The sequence below is a fragment of the Bos javanicus genome, chromosome 1, assembly GCF_032452875.1.
Source record: "Bos javanicus breed banteng chromosome 1, ARS-OSU_banteng_1.0, whole genome shotgun sequence".
Taxonomy (NCBI): Eukaryota; Metazoa; Chordata; class Mammalia; order Artiodactyla; family Bovidae; genus Bos; species Bos javanicus.
In genome coordinates, this window is record NC_083868.1 from 95,588,413 (window position 1) to 95,616,021 (window position 27,609).

Genomic DNA, 27,609 nt, shown 5'->3' on the forward strand with positions numbered 1-27,609 from the left:
GGAAGTTCTCTGGGCCAAACTTGGCCTCAAAGAAAAATACTCCACCCTCTTAAAGCTGCTAAGATGGCAAGGGAGGCAGTGGCTTCACTGGCCGTGCAGACCTCCCTAGACAAATGGATCCCTCTGAGACCAGCCAAAGCAAACTTTCTGTTACACACTAGACATACATCTATATGCACAGAGGTCAGTTTTGAGTGTCAGGGAGTTGCTTGTGGTGTGAGAGGAGCCAGGGAAACCATCCCTAACTTTCTCAGACTGCCCGTCTGAGTGCCTAAGATTAAACCATTGTCGGTTCTTTCCTTTTGTCAGAATTGTAGCTCAGACTGTAAAGAATCTGCCTGCAACACAGGAGACCTGGGTTCGATCCCTGGGTCAGGGGAAGATCCTCTGGAGAAGGAAACAGCAACCCACTCCAGTATTCTTGCCTGGAGAATCCCATGGATAGAGGACTTTGGCAGGCTACAGTCTGTGGGGTCCCAAAGAATTGGACACGACTGAGTGACTCCAGTACTTTTGCCTAGAAAATCCCATGGATGGAGGAGCTTGGTAGGCTGCAGTCCATGGGGTTGCGAACAGTCGGACACGAATGAGCAACTTCACTTTCACTTTTCACTTTCATGCATTGGAGAAAGAAATGGCAACCCACTCCAGTGTTCTTGCCTGGAGAATCCCAGGGATGGGGGAGCCTGGTGGGCTGCCGTCTATGGGGTCGCTCAGAGTCAGACACGACTGAAGCGACTTAGCAGCAGCAGCAGCAGAGTGAGTAACACTACTACTACTATACAAAACAGGATGTTACAAAACACCCTGACTTTCCTTAGAATGTAAACTAACCTGGGAGCAGGGGTGGGAAGTTAGGTACTGTAGGGTTTCACTCAAGACTTTTTTTTTTGGTATTAAAACCTGAGGTTTTGCTCCACACACAGGGACCAAATGACAAAGGGTGATGTTGAAGCAGGAGCACTCTTCACTGCCGCTAACCACTCTTCCTTATTCCCACTTCTTAAGGCGGATGTGAAATATTTTTCCACAACAGAAAGTAAATTGTCCTCCAGGTGTGGCAGGAAAGGAAGGATGGAGATTATATAGTTCTTTCTCTGCCTTGCCTGTTTTCCAACTGTGAGAAGAAGCTCACCTGGAATTCCTTAGTTACACCATCCACAAAGGAATTCAAGACTGTCAAGATGGTGTCCCTCATTCTGGGGGCAAAACCAATTCTCATATGGGGGTTTCCAGATGTCAACTGCTGCCTTGCAGTCAGATGTACCTGGAGTCTGAGAGTGTGGCAATCCCTCTGCCCTCTTTGAAACCAATACAATTAACATACTTTATACTCTTAAAAGGGCTTTCCATGTGGCGCACTCTCTTTCTAGTTTCTTTAGTCCTGTTCAACTCTTTGCAACCCCATGAACTGTAGCCCACCAGGCTCTTCTGTCCGTGTAATTCTCCAGGCAAGAACACTGGAGCGGGTTGCCATTCCCTTCTCCAGAGGATATTCCTGACCCAGGGATTAAACCTGGGTTCCTGCCTTGCAGATTCTTTACCATCTGAGCCACCAAGGAATTCCAGGTGGCGCTAGTGGTGAAGAACCCGCCTGCCAATGCAGGAGACACAAGAGACATGGGTTCAATCCCTGGGTCGGGAAGATCTCCTGGAGGAGGGCACGGCAACCCACTTCAGTATTCTTCCCATGGATACAGGAGCCAGGCAGGCTTCAGTCCATGGGGTCTCAAAGACTCAGACAGGACTGAGTGACTAACACACACACACACACATACTCTTAAATCCTTTCCTGGGTGAGGCCTGGCGCTTCAACCAGAAACCTCAGCAGAAGCGTTTATTGTTTCATCTTAAAGAAACATTCCTATAATGAATGAAACCTGCTACCTTGAATATTTAGTTTCTACCTTACATAATTTTAAAAATTTGTTTTCATTACCAGACTTCATGACCATCTCCTCAGTCATGGGTATCCTGCCAGGTTCACACTGGCCCTTGCAAAAGGAAATTTTTGGTATTTCCCTGGCAGTACAAATAAGAGCTCAGCAATGAAAGGTGACTGCAGAGCCTCGTGTTGTCAGTTTTGTGCAGCTTGGACTTGCGGTTGAAGCCTGCACCTGTGAGACAAGCACACACATACCTACACACACACCCCATGCAATCTCAGGCCCAAAGTATGAGTGGCACTGACTTATGCTTCTGGTTCATATTTCGGCTTACAAGGCTCCTGGCCTCAGCTCTGCCCGGTGTATCAACAAGAACTGCTGCTCAGATCAAGCTGGAGATGCCCATGGACTGTTAATAAGAACATTAGGACTCTTCAGAAAATGTGTCTAGACAGACAGTCTCTTTGACCCCGTTCAACTCTTTCAGACTTCTCTGCCCAGACTTTTTCCTCTTTCCTGAGGTACCTTTCTAAGGCTTGCAACCCCCATAATCTTTAGAGACAACTCTCCTCATCACGTACAAGAGATACCCTTGCCTCCATCTAAACATTTGTTCTAGTTCTTCCTTTCAAGCAATATTGTAACAACTAATATTTTTGACACTTGCAGTTTACAAAACATAGATAACTATGTTGAACCCAAACAACCCTGTCAGGACTGTAAAATTATCCCCATTTTAGCATAAAAACAAATATAAGGCTCAGAGATTCAGTGACTTACTCAAGTTACAGGGTAATTGATGAACTTGTGGCCCTCCTGTTCTGCCTATTGGGGGGGGTCCCACCATCAACCCTGCAGGTTCTGTGACTACCTGGACCATGTTATCCTCTCTGCATCAGTCTACTTATGCTTCCCAAAGGCTCCAACAAGGCAAGAGAAAGCTTCTTTCTTGGAGTTCATTTCCTGAATGAGAAAGAGCAATTCTTCAGCAAGTTTGCAAGTGAGATTTTATGTATATGTATATTTATACATGCTTAGCGTAAACTGGGCTGCCCAGGTAGTGCAGAGGTAAGGAATCTGCCTGTCAATGCAGGAGATATGGGTTCGATTCCTGGGTTGGGAAGATTCCCCTCAAGAACGGAAAGGCTACCCAATCCAGTATTCTTACCTGGAAAAGTCCATGGACAGAGGAGCAGAGCAGGTTACAGGGTTGAATATGACTGAGAGACTGAGCATGCATATTTATACACACACACTGCTACTGCTGCTAAGTCACTTCAGTCGTGTCTGACTCTGTGTGACCCCATAGACAGCAGCCACCAGGCTCCCCTGTCCCTGGGATTCTCCAGGCAAGAACACTGGAGTGGGTTGCCATTTCCTTCTCCAATGCTTGAAAGTGAAAAGTGAAAGTGAAGTCGCTCAGTAATGTCCGACTCTTAGCGACCCCATGGACTGCAGCCCACCAGGCTCCTCCATCCTTGGGCTTTTCCAGGCAAGAGCACCAGAGTGGGGTGCCATTGCCTTCTCCGTACACACTACATACATGTATTTTATTTTCTCATCTCACGATGGCCTTACTCCTACTAGAGATAATTCAGTATCTTCTCAACAATTTCTATATGACCATGTTCATTACAGAAGGTAGCATTTAGCTTGAATAGTGTGAACCAGCCCAAGTGGGAACTTGGGCTAGGTTCCCAATTTGAGTAATGCCCCACTTTGGACTAGTCGGTGAGCATGAGAGCAAAAGTCTCCTCAGTGCAGGTTCCTTGGAGGGAGAGGGGGACAGGGAGAATAGGGGAGGAATCCTAGGATCTCTTTGCAGTCTAAGGTTCATGGAGAAAAGTATTGGGGACAGACGCTGAAAGCATTCTTTTCACAAATGACTTCCTGAAACTCATGCCGCAGCAATGCTCCTTCAGGGCCCAGCTGGAAAGGTGTAAGGGAGAGGTGTGGGAAATATCACTCCTAATTTTGATGGAAAAGAACAGACTTTTTGCAGAAGGAGGCTTAGAGGGAGTCCAGCTCACTTGTGCCTTGGAGGGAAACAGCAATAAGGGGCACGAAAGCAGCTTTCACCCAGGAGAGCAGAAGTAACGGCTCTGAATTCTAGAGGTCTGAGTGGGAAAGGACTTCAGCAAACTATGCAAGACACCCCATATAACTTGGGGCCCACCAGAATAACTTGGGGCCCCCTTTAGGTGAGGAAGAGACCAGATCTCACAGTTATACAGGAGGGAACTGGAGATGTGACTATCAATGGTAATAGGACCTCTATCACCACGATTAACCAGCCTTTGGGATGCTGGGGTACAAATACTGAAGAATCTCAACATAAATTTTGGCCAACCTTCCAGTTTGTCATAAACAATGTAATAATTGCACATGTCTAGTTTTTGAAGAAAAAAAAGGTTTTTAATTTGTCCACACAATAATAGCAGTTACAGGCAAACGTTCATTGAGAATGACTGCCGGTCAAGGGCTGACAGCTTTCTCAGTACTCTGGGCAATGAGGTAGGTGATAGGTGGGGTTAAGTTAGCCCCACCAGCCCTCTTTTAACTGCCTCAGACTTTATAACCTCTGACAGAGTCCCCTGTGGAACAAGGGCATTTAGGCAGGAGGCAAGGCTTGGCTCATCCCTTAGAGAACTGATATGAGAACAAAATGAAGACAGCTTTCTGTTTCTTTTTACCAGTGTATTTTCTCATTCTTTTTCTCAGTAAAGAGTATACATTCAGCCTGAAGATAGGGCTGTGTAAAAGAGAAGAAACACTGGAGCTCAGCCAACTGGGTTGAATTCCCAACCTGTGATGTGGAACAGTGGACAAACCTCTTAAACACCATTCTCATCAGTCGAGAAATGGCCCTAACTTCGGAGGGCAGGGCTACATCCCAATTAGAAACTCTGCACTCAGACCGCCAAGGTGTGACTCCTAGCTCTACTGCTCCCGTGTGACCTGGGGCCAACTATCGATATTGAACCTTTTTGAACCTCAGCTTTTTCATCTGTAAAATAAGGGAAGTATTACTACCTCATAAGTTTGGTATGAGGATGAACTGAGGGGAAAAAATACAAGATCCATAGCTCCTGGCACATTTCATGCACTCAAAGTATCACTTATTAACTATGCATGTTTTTGATGCATTTTTATTTATACCTGAGCTATTATTTTTTAATGGGAATTTATTTTTTGTTAGAGGTTGTTTTTCTTTTTGAGAAACCATTTTTACCTCTAACTGATTTAAGACACCCACTCCTAATTCATCTTTCACTTAAGGGTCTCTGCTTTGTGATTTTTGTGTGAGTACTTCTTTCACAGTACTTACCACAGTGTACTTCGATTTGTGTGTGTGTGTGGGGGGGGGGTTGGTTTGTTTGTATCTTTCACTAAATTAGATTAATTGAGGGCAGAGAATTTGTTCCCAGAGCATAGCACACTGTTCAGTTCAGTTCAGTCTCTCAGTCGTGTCCGACTCTTTACAAGCCCATGGACTGCAGCATGCCAGGCCCCCCTGTCCATCACCAACTCCTGGAACTTACTTAAACTGATATCCATTGAGTCGGTGATGCTATCCAACCATCTCATCTTCTGTCCTCCCCTTCCCCTCCTGCCTTCAATCTTTCCCAGCATCAGGGTCTTTTCCAATGAGTCAGTTCTTCGCATCAGGTGGCCAAAGTATTGGATCTTCAGCTTCAGCATCAGTCCCTCCAATGAATATTCAGGACTGATTTCCTTTAGGATTGACTGGTTTCATCTCCTTGCCATCCAGGGGACTCTCAAGAGTCTTCTCCAACACTACAGTTCAAAAGCATCAATTCTTCAGTGCTCAACTTTCTTTATGGTCCAATTCTTACATCCATACATGACTACTGGAAAAACCATAGCTTTGACTAGACATACCTTTGTTGGTAAAGTAATATCTCTGGTTTTTAATATGCTGTAGGCCTTCACCAAATATTTCTAGGAAAAGTGCAGAAGTGAATAGATATCTAAAAGGAATTTTGATTAACAAGGAGATAGATGCTTTTGATTGGAAGGAAATAGAAATCCTTACCTGCAATGTATATTAGAATATAAGTGGCCTGGGCTAAAGTTAACTGCAGGCCAAAACAAAGAGACCTGGTCCATGTTTTTTAGCTCCTGCAGTAATGGTAGACCCCTAAGGCTCTCCCAGACCACATGGCTGTAAGTTTGATCTGGAAGATGTGTCCCTAGCCTTAGCATAGCCTCCAAAGAATGTGGCTGCAGTCCTTGGGACTGTTTTCTAGAAAATGGAGAACTCAGCTGAGGAAGTATAGCTACCTGAGGAATTGAACTTGACTCCTCCCTCTGCTGTTGTTTTACCTCCTAATGGTCTCCCTGGACCAGATCTTTCCCTCTGCTCTGTTTCCATAACCCTGGTTTTAGTTCAGCTCCTCATGATTTCTTGCCTGAATTACTGCATCACCTGGCTTCCTGGTTCGTTCCATCCCATTCTCCACAGTGCTTCAGGTTGAACATTCTACAAGGAAGACCTTTCCCTACCACCTGCCATTGTTCAGGGTCTATCTGCTTCCTACCTCCCTCAGGACAAAGGCTGAATGGGGCTCACTAGTTCTTTAAGGGTAGATATCTGCATTCTGCCCATTTCTCCTTCTTCATCTTTTCCTCCCACTCTTCACTTCCTTTTATATTTAGACATCTAATCTACATGATGTTGCAGATCAGACCCCTCTCTCAAATCCATGTTTCCATGTGCTCTAGGAAGTAATCCCTGTCTCTTCCAAAGATGGTTTATCCCCTCATTTGTTAGATGCAAGCAGGTACCCAGATCTTTCCTTCACCATAGTAATCATCATATTGAATTGTTGTTGTTGTTCAGTCTCTCAGTTGTGTCCAACTCTTTGAGACCCCATAAAAGGCAGCACAACAGGCTTCCCTGTCCTTAACTATCTGCTTGAATTTGCTTAGACTCATGTCCATTAAGTCGATAATGCGATCTAAACGTCTCATCCTCTGTCACCCCTCTTCTCCTGCCCTCAATCTTTCCCAGGAGCAAGATATTTTCCAATGAGTTGGCTCTGTATCAGGTGGCTGAAGTATTAGAGCTCCAGATTCAGCAGCAGTCCTTCCAACGAATATTCAGAGTTGATTTCCTTTAGGATTGTCTGATTGATCTCCTTGCTGTCTAAGGGACTCTCAAGGAGTCTTCTCCAGCACCACAGTTCAAAAGTATTAATTCTTTGGAACTCAGCCTTCTTTATGGTACAACTCTCACATCCATACATGACTACTGGAAAAACCATAGCTTTGACTATACACACCTTTGTTGGCAAAGTGATCTCTGCTTTTTAATATGTTATCTAAGTTGGTCATAGCTTTTCTTCCAAGGAGCAAGCGTCTTTTAATTTCATGGTTGCAGTCACTGTCCACAGTGATTTTGCAGCCCAAGAAAATAAAGTCTGTCACTGTTTCCATTGTTTAGCCATCTATTTCCCATGAAGTTATGGACCTGGATGTCATGATCCTAGTTTTCTGAATGTTGAACTTTAAACCAGTTTTTTTCACTCTCCTCTTTCACCTTCATCAAGATGCTCTTTAGTTCTTCCCTTTCTGGCATAAGGGTGGTGTCATCTGCATGTCTGAGGTTATTTGATATTTCTCCTGGCACTCTTGATTCCAGCTTTTGCTTTATCCAGCCTGACATTTCGCATGATATACTCTGCATATAAGTTAAATAAGCAGGGTGACGGTACACACCCTGGACATACTTATTTCACAATTTGGAACCAGTCCATTGTTCCATGTCCGGTTCTAACTGTTGCTTCTTGACCTGCATACAGATTTCTCAGGAGGCAAGTAAGATGGTCTGGTATTCCCAACTCTTAAAGAATTTTCCACAGTTTGTTGTGATCCACACAGTCAAAGGTTTTAGCATAGTCAATGAAGCAAAAGTAGATGTTTTCCTGTAATTCACTTGCTTTTTCTATGATCCAACAGATGTTGGCAATTTGATCTCTGATTCCTCTGCCTTTTCTAAATCCAGCTTGTACATCTGGAAGTTCTTGGTTTACATACTATTGAAGCCTAGCTTGAAGTACTTGGAGCATTACCTTGCTAGAATGTAAAATGAGTACAACTGTGCAGTAGTTTGAGCATTCTTTGGCATTGCCCTTCTTTGGAATTGGAATGAAAACTGACCTCTTCCAGTCCTGTGGCCACTGCTGAGTTTTCCAAATTTGTTGGTATGTTTTGTGTGCAGCACTTTAATAGCATCATCTTTTAGGATTTGAAATAGCTCAGCTAGAATTCCATCACCTTCACTAGCTTTTCTGGTAGTATTGCTTCCTAAGGCCCACTTGACTTCACACTCCAGGACTGACATAAGCTAACTACTGAGTTCATTCATCTAGCTTCCATTCATTCATTCTCTTATCCAGTGCTGTGCCCTTACCAGACAGTCTTCTTGATGCTAGACAGACATGTACATATAACAAAGCCAAGAAATAATCCTACTCTCATAGAGCTTACATTCTAGTAGAAGAAGAAAAATAATAAATACGTGAACAATTTTTGAAGGGAATAAATAGGGTGAAATATTGATTATATAATGTTCTGGTATGTGAGCAGGTGAGTATCAGGGAAGACCCCTCTGAGGGAGGTAATATTTGAATGAAGTCCAGAAGCATGATGAGAGGAAAACTATGCACAGTACTGGGGATGCATGAAGTCCAAGGAAGTCCAAGGAAACACTGAGCCTGGAGTGCTGGAGGAAGGAAAGAAACCACTATTCCTGGATTACATCCTAAGTCCCCAGTTGACTATAACCTCTCTGAGACCCTGGGCAGTATCTCATACCTTACTATATTCACCAGGTCTAGACTTGTGCCCAGAAACTAACAGGTGTTAGTAAGTATTTGAATGAGTAAATATGATTTTAAAATTAGATGTTCTTTGGTATTTCACTTGAAAAACTGAAAAGGTCTTATCTTTTTATTATAAGAACTTTTATCCTAGGAACTATAATAAAATATTCTTCACCTACCCCCATCAACTTTATTGAGATATAACTGACATACAACACGGTATAAATTTAAAGTGGACAAAGTGATGATTTGATGCACTGTGAAATGATTACCACAATAAAATTAGTTCACTTATCCATCACTTTATGTAGTTACCTTGTGTGTGTGTGGTGAGAACATTTAAGATCCACCCTCTTAGCAACTTTCAAGCAAACAACACATTAGTGTTAACTGTAATCCCCATGCTGTACATTAGAACCTCGAACTTTTTCATCTTCTAATTGCATGTTTGTACACTTTGGCCAATATCTCCCCATTTCCCCCAGCTGCCATCCCCTAACAAACCATTCTTCGCTCTGTTTGCATTTGGCTTTTTTAGATTCCACACATATGAGATCATAGAGTATTTGTCTTTCTCTGTCTGACATTTTACTTAGCCTCAAATGCCCTCAAATTTCATTCAGTTGTTACAAATGGCAGGATTTCCTTCTTTTTTTAATGACTGAATAATATTTATTGTATATTTTCTTTAACACAATACTATTCGAAGCAAATAAATAGGGTGAAATATATACAATATTATTCTATACAGATACAATAATATTTATTGTATATATTCTTTTTCACACCACATTTTCTTTATCCATTCATCCATTGATGAACAAGGCTATTTCCATGCCTTAGCTATTTAAATAACGTGGCAATGAACACAGTGGGGAGGAGGTGCAGATACCTTTTTGAGATAATGATTTTGTATCTTTTGGATATGTACCCAGGAGTGGGATTGCTGCATCATTTGGAAGTTCTATTTTTAATTTTTTGAGAAATGTCCATACTGTTCTCCACTGTGGCTGGACTAACTTACATTCCCAGCAACCATGTGTCATATTTCCTTTTTCTCCATATCCTCACCAACATTTGTTATCTCTAATCTTTTTGATAATAGCCATTCTAATAGGTCTGAGGTGATATCTCATTGCAGCTACATAAAATATTCTTGTCACCATTCTTGGGAGTTGTTTGAGGTTTCCTTCCTGGAATCTATTCCCTTGTTGGTTGCCATTTTGGAGAAAATTGCTCCCTGGTGCCATATTGCAAGACTAGCACAGCAGGGGATGAAGTCATACTAGGGTTAACATGCATTTAGTAACCTGGCTAGTTAGGTAGTTCTTCTTATCAATATAAATAAATGCAGTACCAACGCAGAAAAACAAACAAAAACTCCCTGGAAAGGATGAGGGAAGCCCTTGGCTTCCAAACAGCTTAAACAAAGAAGGCACTGTGAAATATGTGTATTTTTAAAAATTACTAGGGATTTCCCTGGCAGACCAATGGTTAAGACTCTCTGTTCCAAAAGCGGGGGGAAACAGGTCTGGTCTCTGGTCGGGGAACTAAGATCCCATATGAAGCATGGCATGGTCAAAAAAAGTGTCTCTTCTCTCTTAACCACATCTTTTTCCAACTGTCTTCTAATTAGCCAAAATCCTGTGATCTTTCCATATTAACGTGTTAATATTGCTTCATCACTCACTACTATATACAGATGCACAGGATCTCCCTATTCCCATCCTTCAGCCTCACAAAATCTTGAATATTTGTGGCTTGCTTATTCCTTAAGTTCCTTGATAGTAAATGCTTTTATTTCCTGGTGGAATCCTCCTTCTGATGCAAAACTTTTCTAGAAGAAATCTACTTATCCTTTATTCTGTTATTTTTATTTAAAAAAATTTTCTCCCACTGAGCACATTTCTGGAACAGTTTTCAAACTTGTTCTTCAATAATAACTTTTTCTCCTTGTTTCTTAACAGGAATTTCTCCTGAATTACTCTAGTGTAAAACAGATCTATGATATCAACCACCTTAGCCTATTCCACTTAATCTCTTATGACTGATAATGACTGAATCAGTGTTTTAATAATGTGCTCTTTTAAAAAGACCAGTTCATAGCAAATTGATTAGAACAAACTTCAAGCAACACCATTTTTTTGTATAGAGTATTTGGCCTCTTCAGAGTATGAGTGCAGTGCAAGTCCCATCTTGAGTCTTCATGGACACGTCTGACCAACTTATGGAAAGAACCCACCAGAAACCTACTTGAATGTGGATTAAGAAACATCCTGTGGAGAGACCTAACCATAAGAGAAGAAGAAACTAGGCAAAGGAGGGGAGGGATGATTTTGAGTAGCAAAGCAGTTGTCACTTAGATTTAAGCCCTGCTGGGCTGAGTCCCATAGAGAAAAAGTAGGGCTATCAGAAATAAAAACCAAGAACAGCTTTACTTACAAACACAGTGCTGAGGCAAGAGCCAAGCTAGCTGGCTGCACAGTGGTAAGAGCGATGAAACTTTCTTGTCTGCTTCTCGACACAACGCTCTGAAGCTTTAAACCTTTGACTCAAAGATCTTTATTGCCTTCACTATTGCAAAATACAGTAGGACTTCAGATATGGTGGCTTGCAATGGTTGTCTAGCAGGCGGTGGCACAGTAGGAAATGCAACTAGCAGAGGCAGACCACACAGAACACACCCAGGGACGTTTGTAAGTGCTTGAGAAGTGCAGGAAGCTGACGTCCTGCAGAAATATCCCCTGGAAGGTAAGGTAGGAGCCCATGGAATTTAGATTTGATCTTTAATGTGACTCTATTACTGTCCTCAAGCTGTGGAAGCCTGGGGAAACATGAATTAAATAAAATCCTGAGATCTCTGCTGGGGCAGAAGTAAGGAATGCCTGAATTGGAATTAAAGAACAACATGACTATATAGTTTTCTTTCTATCAAAACTGGACATTTGGTTGGAAAATATATTTAGACTACAATCTGGCCACAAGTAATATATTCTTTTACATGTTCTGACTGAATAAAAAGCAAATCCAAGATGTCAACTGGTGACCTAGCATCTCCAAAAAACTTGTAAAGCAAATTAATTACAGAATTTATAGTTACAAGCACATTTTCCCAGGTTCTTCTGGTTTCATGTTTTTTGCTTTTAAATCTTGTTAACTTCTAATATACTTATGACGTGGATTTGTTCCTAATGCAGAACACATTTTAATATTCTTGTTTTTGGCAAGATTTTACACAAACATGTTACTTCCAGAAAGTGACTTAATAAGAAATGTTAATAGAAGCACCTTTATAGTGTTCATAGGCATTTAGTCTTTAATAATATGTGGAAATCAGATTTTTTAAATCCTATAATTGTTAAACTTAACACATTAAGAAACTTAACTTTAATTCTTTATAGTAAATAAGCATTATATAAGGGCATAGGCAATAAAAAAGTGGATATTTAAAGTTTTTTTAATTACATAAAAAGTGTTCTAATTATAAAATATTTAGAAGAGTTGAGACACTTTACTAAGAAAACAAACCACGAGCCCCATCACCTCAATCTGCTGAAGATGACCACTGTTACAATTTTTTGTATTTTCCTATACATGTTATATATAATATAGTAAAAAGGGGTTAATATGGCACGGTAGTTTTTATATCCTTTTATATTTTTCACCAACTATGTTTTCTTAGCTCATTTCTCTATCGTTTGGAAAGTTCAATTATATTTTTTTCCATTAGTGATTACCTTTTTGTTATTAAAATTTTAAATATTTTTATCTCTGTTTATCAAGGTTAAGAATATAGCTATTAATTACCATCTGTGTTAAATGAAAAACCTGTTAGGCTTTTACTTTCCTTATTCTCTCCCCACTTCACAATTTTGATTGATGTAATCTGGAATTTAGATCTAAATTATTGTTGCTATTTCACATTATCAACTTTGAAGACTTTTGAAATTTGTCTTGTACAATAAATATATTGATGACAGTTTTTAAGATGTTAATCTAGGTTTAAAGAGTTTGCTTTCTATCATCTTTTTTTATTGTGGCGCTTTCATTCTGTTTATCTTTCTCTATTCTTAGGTTGATTGGTTTGTATCTCTAAACTGTGAGTATAGTACCTTCAGAAAACTGGCTTGTAGGAGAGTATTAGTCTTTCCTACAAATGACCTCTTGACCAAGTACAACATTCTTTTCCTTCCAACCTTGGGAGCCAGTCTTCATTTACTGATGGTCTTTGGTTCTCCAGGGGAAAAGTCAATGATTTCCCTTCCCTTGGGGCAGTGGTTCTCAACCCTAGCTGCACATTCAAATCACTGGGTGAGATTTTTAAAATATCAATGCCAAAGCTCCTTCCAGAATAATTAAATCAGACTGCTTAAAGATGAAGCCCAAACACTGGTATTTTTTAAAGGCTCACCCATGACTTTAATACATAGCTGTTGTTGAGAACCACTGCTTAAGAAATAAGCTATTTTTTTCTTGCCTGGATGCTTGTACAGGTTCTCTCCTCCTTAAATCTTGTAACATTCAACATGATATATCAAGGTGACTATGCCTCTTCTTTACTGCCTCATAAACTTCAGTTCTACAAACTCAGCAATTTCCCCCTATTATTCCTTTGATTATTGCTTCCAACACATTCATTCTATTTTCTCCTTTTTGTATTCTTAGGACATGTTGACTAGATTTCCTGCATCTCTCCCTTATATTTTCCTTATTTTCTCTCATTTTATCGCTGGGTCCTTATGATGTCAGTACATATTTCATATTTCTCTTTGGTATTTGACTTGCCATCTATTGCCTTTAACAATATTTGTAATTCTGTGGTTTTATTTTTCTTTTTTTTTTGATTTTTTTTAAATTTTATTTTATTTTTAAACTTTACATAATTGTATTAGTTTTGCCAAATATCAAAATGAATCCACCACAGGTATACATGTGTTCCCCATCCTGAACCCTCCTCCCTCCTCCCTCCCCATACCATCCCTCTGGGTCGTCCCAGTGCACTAGCCCAAGCATCCAATATCGTGTATTGAACCTGGACTGGCAACTCGTTTCTTACATGATATTTTACATGTTTCAATGTCATTCTCCCAAATCTTCCCACCCTCTCCCTCTCCCACAGAGTCCATAAGACTGTTCTATACATCAGTGTCTCTTTTGCTGTCTCGTACACTGGGTTATTGTTACCATCTTTCTAAATTTCATACATATGCGTTAGTATACTGTATTTATGTTTTTCCTTCTGGCTTACTTCACTCTGTATAATAGGCTCCAGTTTCATCCACCTCATCAAACACATGAAAAGATGCTCAACATCACTCATTATCAGAGAAATGCAAATCAAAACCACTATGAGGCACCATTTCACACCAATCAGAATGGCTGCGATCCAAAAGTCTACAAATAATAAATGCTGGAGAGGGTGTGGAGAAAAGGGAACCCTCTTACACTGTTGGTGGGAATGCAAACTAGTACAGCCACTATGGAGAACAGTGTGGAGAGTCCTTAAAAAACTGGAAACAGAACTGCCTTATGATCCAGCTATCCCACTGCTGGGCATACACACTGAGGAAACCAGAAGGGAAAGAGACACGTGTACCCCAATGTTCATTGCAGCACTGTTTATAATAGCCAGGACATGGAAGCAACCTAGATGTCCATCAGCAGATGAATGGATAAGAAAGCTATGGTACATATACACAATGGAGTATTTTTCATTTCTATACAATCTGCCTGAACCACTGTTAGCAAAAACCTGGCTAAGTCAGTTTGGCAAGAACTCTCCCCGCCCCTTCCACATCTAATCCTGCTCCATATCTGACAGGGCTCCTCGTTCTCCATCACCTCCCTGGTGGTAACGGATGATCCTGACCGGTGCTCAGCGACTCCTGTTAGGTCCATGCAGCCAGAATACCCCTTTACCCCTGATGTTCCTTCTTAGTTGTTTTAGTCCATCCACTGACCTCCATCCTGCTCTTTTGACCATAAATCCCCACTTTTACTTATTGTATTCAGACTTCAACCCTATCTCTTTCCTCCACCTCAAAACCCCATTGAAGTAGTCTCCCTGAATAAAGTCTACAGTTGGTACTGGTTCTGGGTCTTTTGGGGAGTCACAGACTCTTTTAAGAACTTGTGCAAGTTGACTCCTAGTCCCAGAAAAATGGCCACATCATAAAATTTGCATGCTACTTCACAGACCAACTCTTCCAGTCTCTGTGATCCCTGCATGAAGGCTCATGAACACTATGATAGACTCCTGGTCTAAATGAAGTTCTATCTTGTTCAGTACTTTATAATTAAACAAAAGGTGAGAGAGATTGGCTCAGAAATTAGTGTGTATTCCTGTACACCTGTGGCATCCATATGAAAAGATGGTGCTTTCACTGTTCTGACTTGGTTTGATGAAACCTCTTTAAGTTAAACGGTTTTAGTGGTGTCAGTCCACTCTAAAGGAGATCAGTCCTGGGTGTTCTTTGGAAGGATTGATGCTAAAGCTGAAACTCCAATACTTTGGCCACCTCATGCGAAGAATTGACTCATTGGAAAAGACTCTGATGCTGGGAGGGATTGGGGGGCAGGAGGAGAAGGGGACAACAGAGGATGAGATGGCTGGATGGCATCACCAGCCCGATGGACGTGAGTCTGGGTGAATTCCGGGAGTTGGCGATGGACAAGGGAGGCCTGGCGTGCTGCGATTCATGTAAAGAGTCAGACACGACTGAGCGACTGAACTGAACTGAAGAGGGTCACTTATTATCCAGTCTTTCATTCTTGCCTTTTAGGTGTAATCAGCTGTATAATAGGTCGCAGAAAGCATGTGGATTTTCTAGCAAGTGCTCACATATCCCCATCTTCTAAGTTTTACTTAGAAATTTAAAATACAATGATTCTATCAAGAAAGGGAGTGTCATTCTTTTTAATACAAGTATAGAACCTCCACATCTCAATCCTGATAAATTACCAAGGTTATTTGTTCTTTCTGCCCTCTTACCCTTTTCACTCCAAAGATAATATTTAGCTTTCGAATATATATCAGAGAAATAATTATTTTCCTTCCTTTGTGGGAAAATATTTTTTCTGCCTGGATTTCACCTCTATTTTACTTTGAAATTCAGACTTTGATCAGGTTATGTCTAGATGTAGATTTCTATTCATTTTATTTATTTTCCTGGTACTTAAGAAATTATGCTGATCTGCAGGTTAAAATTTACCTTCAGCTTATAAACGTTTCCTTTGTTGTGGTCTTAAATGTTGTTCCTCTTCTATTTGTTCAGAAAAGCTCCGTGATCCACACAATGACTCTTCACTGTTCATGTATCACATCTCTTATCTCTCCAAATGCCCACCTTCCTTATCTGTTTTCCCTATCTTATTCACTAGGGGAAAATTCATCAAGTTTATCAACTGTATTAATGATTCATTTTCTACATTATCAGTTCTGCTCCCCACTGTTTCTAATCAAGTACAAAATCTCACAGTAGAGTAATTACCTTTAAAATGCTCTATCTGTCAACTAACTCCCTCCTCAACTCTGTTCAGTTTATATTTTATTTCCAAATATATGTATATTTTTTAAATTAGCATCATTGTACAGATGCATCTAAAAATTTCTATTCCTAAACTATAAATTTATATATATATATGTATATATATAAAACTATGTCTGCCTTTTCTCTACCTTTTGCATGCAGTGTTTTCTTTCCTTTATACTACAAATTCTTTGTGGGGTTACAGTACAATAGGCTAGTTGTTCCCCAATATCTATTTTCCCTTTGTCCCTAGTATGATAGTAGAACTCTTGTTTTTTGGCTGGTTTCCTGGCACCTGAAATAAAACCTACACATCCCAGACTCCTTTGTAGCTGGGTGTGCTCATAAAACTAAGTTCTGTGTGGGGGTTAGGTGGAAGTGCTCTGTGTAACTTCTGGGAAGTGTCTCTAAATGCAAGGGAGAGTGTCCTTCGTCATCTTTTCCTGTGGCTGGAATACAGATAAAATGACTACAGCTCTTGGACAGGAGGTAAAAACCATCAGCCAAGAACGGCAGAACAGCAAGATAAAAGGCACCCATTGAGTAGCACCAAATCAGGCCTGGACTGTCTACCTCTGGACTTTTTTTTGGGTAATAGTGAAACAAATTTTATCTTATTTAAGTTACTATTATTTTGTAACCATCACAGCCAAACTTAGTCCTACCTGATATGGGAGTTTTCTGATATTTAAACAATGAGTTTTCTTTAGTTATCTCCTCCAGAAATCAGGTGAGGAGGTTTTTTGTTTTTTTCTTAAGTCTTAACTCTTTCTTAAAAACACTTTTAGGAACCTCTTACATCTTAAAAGAAGGCATGTGACTAGTTCTTTAATCAAACAACTTCAGCGATTAGGGCCATGTGTAATCTTGGAAGGATTCCCTTCCTTGTTTAACAGAAATATAACTTACATATCATACACTTATGTAAATATATATGTAAAAATGTACATACTTACAGAACACTGTGCAGATCTAAAACTAGAGTACTTTCTACTAGCCATCAGGCTTCTTCCCGCCCTCTCTGAGTCACAACCCCCTGCTCTTCTGACTATACCTGCAGTCTAGATTTGATGACTTTGGACTCCACACAAGAGCGGCTGTCCCTCTGACAGCCATGGAGGTATGTTACTCAGATCTCCCGTCAAGAGAGCACCTGTCACAAGGAGTACAATTAGTTGACAGTCTCCAGATGTGAGTGCCTCAGCTTCTGAGTCAAGATCATGCTCTTTCTGGATAGTGAGAGTTGATGACTGAACATGGTGGTACAAGGGTATAACATTTCTGGCTGTGAGGCAACCTTCTATGGGTAATCTTTGTGTTGAAGCTCCTCTTTGAGCTGGCCAAGATTTCCCCAGAACTACACTACTGCCTCAGGCTCTTTCTACCCTTTCTTCCCTTCCTTCATTATATGTCAGGGGTGAAGGCTTTCTCCATCCACTCCTATTCCCAGCAAATCTGCACTTCTAATTCAATCTTGGCATCTGCTCCTCAATGAACCCAGCCATCATTCTACTCTTTTAAGTCTGTTTTCTTTTGCTTAACATTATGTTCAGACCAATCCATTTTTTTTGCATATTGCAGTAGTTTTTCTTTTCATTTTTTGCATGGATGTGAATATTCTAAAATATATACACTTTTGACTTCATAAATAAACTGCTTGCTGTGACCACCCTTGCACATGTATTTTGATAGATACAAGTACTTATTTATGTAAGGTATACATCTAAAATTGGAATTCTGGGCCATAGGGTATATATATGTTTTTAGTAGACATTGTTAAACATTTTTCTAAATTAATTTTTTTTAATCAGTTTATATTCCTACTAACAATTTATATTCCTACTAACAATTTATGAGAGTTCCAGTTGCTCTACATCTTTGCCAACACTTTATTGTTAGCTACTTGCTTTGTCCTCTAATTAATAATGTTTACACTTATTGTTTATTGATCTATCAACTTATCTAAAGTGATTGTTAAAGTATTTTATCCATTTTTAGTTTGTTTTTCAGTTTTACTCTTTTATTTGATCTTATTCTTTGTATAGTCTGAATATGAGTTTTTTGTCAGTTAACATCTATTGCACATATCTTCTACCAGTCTGAAGTTTGCCTTGTTTCTCTCTTAATGTCATCTTTTAATAAATATAAATTATTTGTTTTAATAAAGTTCAAATTTTCAATCTTTTATTTTCAGGTTAGAGTTTTGGTATCCTATTTAAGAAACTTCCTCAAACAAAAGTCATGAAGATGTCGTGTTTTCCTCGAGAAGCTTTATGGGTTCACTTTTCATGTTTAAGTCAATGCTCTGTCTCACATTAATCCTTATGTGTTGCGTGAAAAGAAAGTGAAAGTTGCTCAGTCGTGTCTGACTCTTTGCGACCCCATGGATTATACAGTTCATGGAATTCTCCAGGCCAGAATACTGAAGTGGGTAGCCTTTCCTTTCTCCAGGGGATCTTTCCAACCCAGGGATCAAACCCAGGTCTCCCACACTGCAGGCGGATTCTTTACCAACTGAGCCACAAGGGAATCCCAGGAATACTGGAGTGGGTAGCCTATCCCTTCTCCAGGGGATCTTCCCAACCCAGGAATCGAATTGGGGTCTCCTGAGTTGCAGGTGGATTCTTTACCAACTGAGCTATCAGGGAAGCCCTGATATGTGTTGTGTGAAGGTGAGGTCAAAATTTGGGGGGAAAAGCCATCTAAACTTCAATTTATAAAGCTTTTTTTTTTAATTTTGTGAAAGAGCTGTGCTATTTGACAGACTTGGTGGTGTAATTCGTATCTAGGGTTTCTGTGGACACCACCCCCTTCTCCAAGCTCACTGCTTGTGTGTGATACAGTTGTCCAGGCCAAGACCTCTAGCCAGGTACATCAGCAAAGAACACTACAGCTAGTGACAGACTGCTGCTTGAGGGAGCCACTTAGGCCTCTCCTTCACACCCAGTTCCACAGAGGCAGTGAAGATCTCCAGAGCTTGGGGAAACTATCCAACAATATAATTATTGCCACTGTGCATGGGCTCTCTGCTTGAAACATTTACCATTATTTGCTACCCTGCTACCTTCAAACTCATTCAATTTTTAAGAGCCAAAAGAATCACTGATGGGTCCTGCAGTCAGCCTCCAGGGCCTCATCTCCCCAGGTCAAGCTGCTCATTGGTGACTGGCAGATAGGCCCTGGATGGCCTTTAATCTAGTCCCAACTGCACAGGATTTAGAAGAAATTCTTTGAAGTTTCTGGCATTTGTCTGGTTTCCTTCCCTAGCTTCCAGTACTGATTTAGGGTTTTACATATTTTAAAAATTTCTAGGTCATTTTGGATGGGACTGGGAGGCAGGTGGTTCAAATATGTGCTCTCAGCCTCCCCTATTTCCTCTGAAATATAGTAATATGTCTTTCACTTTTAGCCTTGTGGGGATTGTGGAAAAAATTCTGTATGTCATGCCGCAGTCCATGGGGTCTCAAAGAATCAGAAACAACTGAGTGACTGAACTGAACTGAGGAGAAAATAACATGTATTATTAATAGTAAAGTATTTAATAGGGGCTTCCCAGGTGGCACTAGTGGTAAAGAACCTGTCTGCCAACGAGGAGATTAAGAGACATGGGTTCGATCCCTGGGTTGAGAATGTCCCCTAGAGGAGGGGATGGCAACTCACTCTAGTATTCTTGCCTGGAGAATCCCATGGACAGAGGAGCCTGGCCAACTATACTTCCATAGGGTCTCACAGAGTCGGACACAACTGAAGTGACTTACCCCACATTTATTAATATTGGCAATATGTATTCATTTATTCACATCTGTTTATTATATATTTCACTCCAGTCTTTTCTTTTTGCTGGGCATTTTCTGAAATATAATTGGGATCTTGTTGTATATCAAATTTTATATTATCTATAAGACTTTTTATTGTACTATGGGTATTTCTCCATGTTATTGATAATTTTTATTTTATATATGTGTTATAATCCAATATTTATTTGTTATATGTGTGTGCATATCTGTATTTGTTTACATAGACAAAGGAAAGAAGGCAATGGCACCCCACTCCAGTACTCTTGCCTGGAAAATCCCATGGATGGAGGAGCTTGGTAGGCTGCAGTCCATGGGGTCGCTAAGAGTCGGACACAACTAAGCGACTTCACTTTCACTTTTCACTTTCATGCATTGGAGAAGGAAATGGCAACCCACTCCAGTATTCTTGCCTGGAGAATTCCAGGGATGGGGGAGCCTGGTGGGCTGCCATCTATGGGGTCGCAGAGTCGGACACGACTGAAGCGACTTAGCAGCAGCAGCAGCAGACAAAGGAAAAACTGGAAAGACAAACACTAGACTAAATGGTTAAGGGTGTGGATCTTATGTAGAAGAGGAAGAATATAACTCTACTTCATAAACTTCAATATTGTTTAAATTGTTACCACAAAATACTTTTTAAAATAAAAGTTATTTTTTTCTCAAATTTCTTAATTCAATGAATATATCATATTTTATTACCCATTTTATTATGTTGCTATTTAGGTGGTTTCTATTCTTCTTATAATGTAAATGGCTTTGTTCCTAAAGCTTCATACATACATACATACATAACCCTTAGGATTTATTCCTAGAAGTAGAATTACTCCATAAGAACACTTTACAAGCCTAATACTTAATAATTTACCAAAATATTGTTTCACTTTCTACTTAACAAGTAGAACATAAAATTACTCTGTTTAGGTTATAATTAGGTTTGGCAGTTTAAAAAACTAACAATGGCGTTAAAAAAAAAAGTCACTGTAACAGTCACTTCAAAATATTAAAACTTAAAATATGCCCCCAAATTAAATTTGCCCTAATAGCAGCTGAAATACCTAAGGTTAACAAAATATTTCATATGTAAGACCCAGAAAACCCTTTATTTTGTTAAGCCCAGAGGTAGGAATATAGGATGATATGGTGAATCATGAAATCATTAGGCATTCAGTTGCTCTGTATGTTTCACTGGGGCTTCACATGGGGGTCATAATAATTGCTGGAGCTCTAGCCGCATGCATCCCCATTCCAGACAGCATGAAAGACAAAGGGAGACACTGAAAGAGGGATAATTACTATTTTCCAAAGGGACCCTATTTAGAAGTCCAGCAATGATTTCAATGGCTTTATCTTAGCCATACGATAGATAGACATTAAACAAATAATAGAGCTGTGCTCAGTTGTGTCTGACTCTTGCAACTCCATGGACTGTAGCCTACCAGGCTCTTCTGTCCATGGAATTTTCCAGGCAAGAATACTGGAGTGGGTTGCCATTTCCTACTCCAGGGGAATCTTTCTGACCCAGAGATCCACCCGTGTCTCTTATGGCTCCTGCATTGTCAGGCGGATACTTTACCGGGGCACCACCTGGGAAGCCCGTCTTAGCCATAAGGCCACAGTTAACTACAACCCAAAAATATATCCTTCTGTTAGAGCACATTACTGCCTCGAAATCAGGATTATGCTACTGAGTAAAAAGTGGAGATGGACAATGTATAGAAAATTGGCAGGCTCTACTGTACCACTATATCTTGTCCCTTCAGTCAAAAAGAGACATTTGCTCTGATCAACCTGAAACCTTGAATAGAGCATGTTATACCCCATAGCCCTGTTCAGTATTACTATGAGGAACTGAGTGTTGAGACAGTAAAGGAAAACATGGCCTTCCAGTCCACCCCCTCCTCTAAAGCCAGCAAGGCAGTGGCAGCATGCATGATTTAGTGTGGGCTGGGGGAGATAGTTGTCCAGGAGCTTGAGACAGTGCCAAGCACCAGAGAGCAGCGAGAGCACCACAGCATGGTTTGGAGGAGTACTGAAGAGCATGGTGAAGAGGCAGGCTGCAGTGTGCACTGACACTAATCTGATTTGAGGTTCAAACTCTGTGTCACCAAACGTACAACTGAAACTGTCCCTGAAGGAAAAGAAGACCTCATCCTGTTCTTACAAGAATGGAGGAGAGCCAATAGGCATATGTGTGGATCAAATCAGGAACTCCTCCCCCATCCCACTCCCCACCCCAAACACATATACAAACAAGCATTTTTAAGCCATCAGGGTACCAAATTATTGTTTTCCCTACAATCTGTGACTTTTGTTGGGTCTCTCTGTGCTCTTCCACTCTCCTTTCACCTTGTTCTCCCTGCTATTTTGCCCCTTACCCCCTTATTAGGCCAACTTGTGTACTCTCTTTATTACAGTATCATTTATTTTTACCCTAAGAAGAATGTAATTTTGATAGGAAAGAGAGTTCTCATTTGACAGTCAAATGATATAATTTTGTGACTATTTAAAGCAAGTCATTTAACCTCTCTGAACCTTAATTCCCACATCTGTGAAACTGATGACTACTTACATATTTCCCAGGCTTGCTGAGTAAAGCAATTATAAAGCACTCAGCAATGTAAAAAAAAAAAAAAAAAACATATATATATACACACACACACACACACACACACACAAAGCTTCATTCGTTAGTCTGTTTTCCACACTTCAGAACTTTGCTGTAAAGAAAACTACCGATTCTTGCTTTGAGCACTATGGGAACTGCAGACTGGGGGATCCTAGGAAAGATCCCAACACAGAACTAGCCCTGGAGAGGACACAGTTTTGGAGACTTTGCTGGTCTCACAAGAAGGGTGGAAGTCTACAAAAACTTGTTTCTTCTAAGAAAGGAAGACAAGAAAATGAGGGAATAAGAGCCGTGGCTTGGAGGATCGGACCACTGGGAGGACAGGGTGGCAGATGATCTATCTGGAAACATATTTGAGCTGGCCTCAGCGTAGGGAAGGAGAGCCTGTGATGTTGTGCTGAGACAAGAGCCTAAACAGGATCAAATGACTTGCAATAACCTTAGAACCCATTTCCTGTATGAGGAATAACCATGTAAGGCCAAACCCTTATAACCGGTTAAGCCACCTAACCTTACAAGGCTAAATGAAAAAAGTTGAAATCAAATCTGTACATCTATGATCACAGTTTCATGTACTGGGGATTTTTATCATTTTTATTATTTTTTTTCTATATTCCTAGTTTTCTATAATTAGTATATTTTTATATAATCAGAAAAAATGAATTAAAAACCATTTTATATTGGAAGCAATAATAACCTCAATATAGAATTGGTAATTATGGTAATTTAAGAATTATTTAAAAAGATAAAGTACATAAAAAACAATATAAAATTTGACAATGCTATACTAAACATAACAAAAAAAGCAAATGCAGTATAATTAAAACTAAAGCAAAATAGAAGGGACTATACAAAAACATGAAAATTTTTTGTCACCAGCAAAGACCATTAATAATTCCGAGGGAATCATAACAGAATCCGCATAATAAAATAAAGCCTAACCTTCTTGTCCTTTGTGATTAATCTAGTTTCGCTTGCTCAAAGGGTGTTCCATGCAGTGGCCTCAAACAGGCACTTCAGACCAGAGCTCCTCCTGAAAAATGGCTGCGCCTGACGCAGCTCGCGCAGTGTGCAGAGACGCTGCGAACGACAGCTTAATCCAAGATGGCGGCAGCTGGCCATGCGCAGAGAGGCTGCAACCCGCACTGCGATCTGAGCGAAATCCAGGAGCAGCAGAGCTGCGCCCCTCCCCAAGAACTCTCCCGAGAACATCCCTGCAAGAAGATCTCTGTAAAGCAGCCACACCCACTAGGGTGAGCGCTCCTATCTCTCTACGCTGTAATCAAAGTGAGAAACTTCTCTTTGCATCTGAGCCAAACTCAGTCCCATTCTATTGGCTCAAACAACACTGGAGAGAAGAGTCCTTGTTGGGGACCCATGTGGAAAGGTTTGGTAATATTTTCTGAAGGTCTTTTAAAAGTAAGAGCAATTTTAATTTTTTTTTTCTAAATTTAAGCATTCGTCAGGATTGTTTTATTACTTTAAAACTTAAGTATGGTACAAATGATACAACCTTTTTTTTTTTTTTTTGGTCAGGATTCCTGGGGACTGAGGGCAGCTAGCTATGAACAAAACTATAATAAACTATAACAAAACTATAAATCCAGAATAATATCACTCACCCAGCATGCTGTGACACTGGAGACGTGGGAGTTAGAAATAGCGTCTACCAAGAGGAAGGAGTTTGAGATCAAGGATGGAGGTGCAGGGGGTTCCCACTTTTTTTTTTTTTTAATTCATAAGGATGAGATGGGCTTGTGTGATCTAGGAATGTGGGCTGTGTCTTATGAGGTTGGGAGTTTCATGTTCTCCCATGTATTTTCTTTTTGTAATCCCCAAGACTTTAATAAAATCGAGTTCAAACAAACTAGCCTCTTTTCTGCTTAAGTAAAAAAGATCTCTGTGGCCATTCTTGGGGACAGCCATGATCCATGACTAGAGTATAACAGAAAGAGAAACTGCAAGATGACTCTCCTGGAAGTGGAGGCAGGCACTCTTGATTCAGCTTTTCCTGGGAGTATCCCCCTAAGTGAGGATCTGGAAGCTTCAGTGCTTTATTTTTGCTCTGGTTGCAGGCATTTGCCATCAGCTGTCAGGCAGCTTTGGAGAACACAAAGCCAAGAGCCTCTGAACAGCATACCTGTGACTGTGGTCTGAAGTTGCTAACTGCAGCCACTAATTGACTAGCATTGCTTAGTGGTCTCCAGTTCTGTTCACTCTCAAAATGACACCCAAGCTGTTCAACCTCCTTTTCAAACCCCACTCCTGCATGATAAGGTGGAAGATTCTGTATCTCAATGTCATTCTCAGAGATGATTTTTTTCAACCCCAGAACCAATTGTTCTCTAAATTGCCACCTCCTAATTAGCTCTTTCATTCACCCCAAACTCCATTCCTCATCCCATTGCCTGACTTGCTTCATGATCTTTTCCAGATTGGGCTTCCCAGGTGGCGCTAGTGGTAAAGAATCCACCTGCCAATGCAGGAGACACAGGAGACTCAGGTTTGATCCCTGGGTCAGGAAGATCCCTTGGAGGAGGAAATGGCAACACACTCCAGTATTCTTGCCTGGAGAATCCCATGGACAGAGGAGCTTGATGGGCTACAGCTCATGGGGTCTCAAAGAGTTGGACACGACTGAGCACAATGCTCTTTTGATGCTTTACCTAGATTGTTGCAATAGCCTGGGAATTGGTTCCTCTGCTTCTGTTCCTAACAACCCCATCCCAAAACTACCAAGGTATTGTTTTTAAACAGATTTAGACATGTTATTACTCCCGTTACTCCCACTATTTCTCCATTAAAAACTCCCGTTATTTAAAAGAGACTTCTGTGTTTCTTCATTGATTACCAGATACAATCTAAATGTCTTGGTCTGAGATTTAAGATCTACATTTCCCATCTCATCGTTTACCACTAGCCCTGTGTTCTAGCTACACAGTATTTCTTAAAGGTCCTTCTTTCCTTAGCTTTTTTTTTTTTTTTTCCTTTCCTTACTTTTCTCTCTCTCTCCTTTTTCTCTTATTTTTCTTAATTGAATTACAATTGATTCATAATGTTATTAGTTTCAGGTGTACAGCATAGTGATTCAGTATTTTATAGATTATATTCCACTAAAAGTTATTGCAAGATAATGGCTATAATTCTCTGTAGTATACAATATGTCCTTGTTGCTTATTTATTTTATGTGTGTGTTAGTTAGTCGTGTCTGACTCTTTGTGAACCCATGGACTGTAGCCCGCCAGGCTCCTCTGTCCATGGGGTTTTCCAGGCAAGAATACTGGAGTGGGTTGCCATTCCCTTCTCCAGGGGATCTTCCTGACCTAGGGATCTCCTACATTTCAGGCAGATTCTTTACCTTCTGAGCTACCAGGGAAGCCCTTTATTTTATACATACCCCTGATTTGCCCCTCTCCCCTTCAGTAACCACTGGTTTGTTTTCTATATTTGTGAGTTTGTTTCTGTTTTGGAAAAGCCACGCTGCCTGCCTTCCAGACGATTCGCTGCGGAGCATAAGCTCCCCAGCCAGGCCCCCTCACCCTTCCCCAAAATGCCGGTCTTCTGGCCACCTTGGGCCTGGGAAGGAAGACTGTGTTCCTGAATAGTCACAGCCCACACACACTTCAGGAAGTAAGAGCCCTGGGACTTCAGAAACTCAAGGGCAGGGCCCCCAGCCCAGCCTGCCCTGTTGTCACAGGGGTGTGAGAACCCAGAGCCTCCTGTCTCACTCATCTATACCTGTTTAGCATTCGCTCCAGAGAGGGTCCTCCTGCCCCCAACCTAGGTAAATGCAAGATCCACCTTTCCCACCAGGGCTGCCAAAACTGGTCTGCTTTCCCCACCAAAATGATGTTGTTATTGCGAACCAGGGAAACAGGGGAAAAGGTACAGTCTCTATCCTCATGGAGAAGGCGATGGCACCCCACTCCAGTACTCTTTCCTGGAAATCCCATGGATGGAGGAGCCTGGTAGGCTGCAGTCCATGGAGTCGCGAAGAGTCGGACACAACTGAGCGACTTCACTTTCTGTTTTGTATATGCATTCATTTATACTATTTCTCTTTTTTTATATTTATTTCTTAAAACAGCAAAAACAACAAACCTCAAAAACATAGGATATAAAAATGAAAGAAAAATTTGCAATTTCACAACACTAATACATAATTAGTCGTGTCATTTGATAGTATCTTATTATTTCTGTATGTGCATAATTTCAAGTTATAAATGTTTTTATTACCCCCCATTTGAAGATGAAAAAGCAAAGATTCAGAAAAATCATGACAAGCTTTCTCATTGTTTCTTCACAGATCTAATTTGCAATTTTAATCACAAGTTAGAAGCTATGAAATTTAGTCCTGAAATGCAGAAGATAACTTTCTTCACTTTTCTCTGACTTAATATATCAATTTTGGTTTCTAATCCCATTCTTTGAGTGCAATGGAAACATAACTTCAGTCAATTTACCACACCTCTTTCCTTTTCCCTAGGCGGGGGGGGGTGGTTGCTGCAAATCCTTAATGTCACCTAGCTACCTAGCATCTGCTTAGGTGATCATCACCTCGACTGTTCCTTGAGCACCCATTGAATGCCAGCCACTGAAGAGCCCTCCGTTGTAACAACACAGTGGGACTCATCTGATTCCAGGGCTCCCTCCTTACCATTTCTGAGCGTGGGGGGTTCATTGTTCAACCCTCACACCATGGCAGGGCTAGGGAACTCTGCAGGGCTCTCAACCATTTACCATGGCACCATTTCTTCCCTGGGGTCTTGCCTCCCCTCTGGAGCTCAGCCTGTAGAGCAAAGCCACTCCACAGCAGTGAATGCTTCTCCCCCAATTTCCTTTCCTAATTTTCTTCTTTTCTGCGCTCAAAAGGAACTAGACTCAGAAATCGGAAAAGATTCCTTTTCTCTGCCTGATGTTATC

General features: G+C 40.7%; 2 long non-coding RNA genes across 2 annotated transcripts in view; one reads left to right on the plus strand and one right to left on the minus strand.

The window, feature by feature from the left end:
* LOC133247255 (uncharacterized) overlaps positions 1 to 24,553 on the plus strand; it is a 45,933-nt gene extending 21,380 nt beyond the window's left edge. Inside the window, exon 2 of the long non-coding RNA XR_009736344.1 lies at positions 23,671 to 24,553. This is a non-coding gene — a long non-coding RNA (uncharacterized LOC133247255). The remainder of the gene's footprint in view (positions 1 to 23,670) is intronic.
* Positions 1,629 to 23,713, minus strand: LOC133247249 (uncharacterized). The gene is made up of 3 exons (XR_009736343.1): positions 23,629 to 23,713; positions 2,758 to 2,849; positions 1,629 to 2,295 (listed from the first exon to the last, which is right to left on the minus strand). It is a non-coding gene; the product is annotated as an uncharacterized LOC133247249 (long non-coding RNA).
* Positions 24,554 to 27,609: the final 3,056 nt, after the last annotated feature.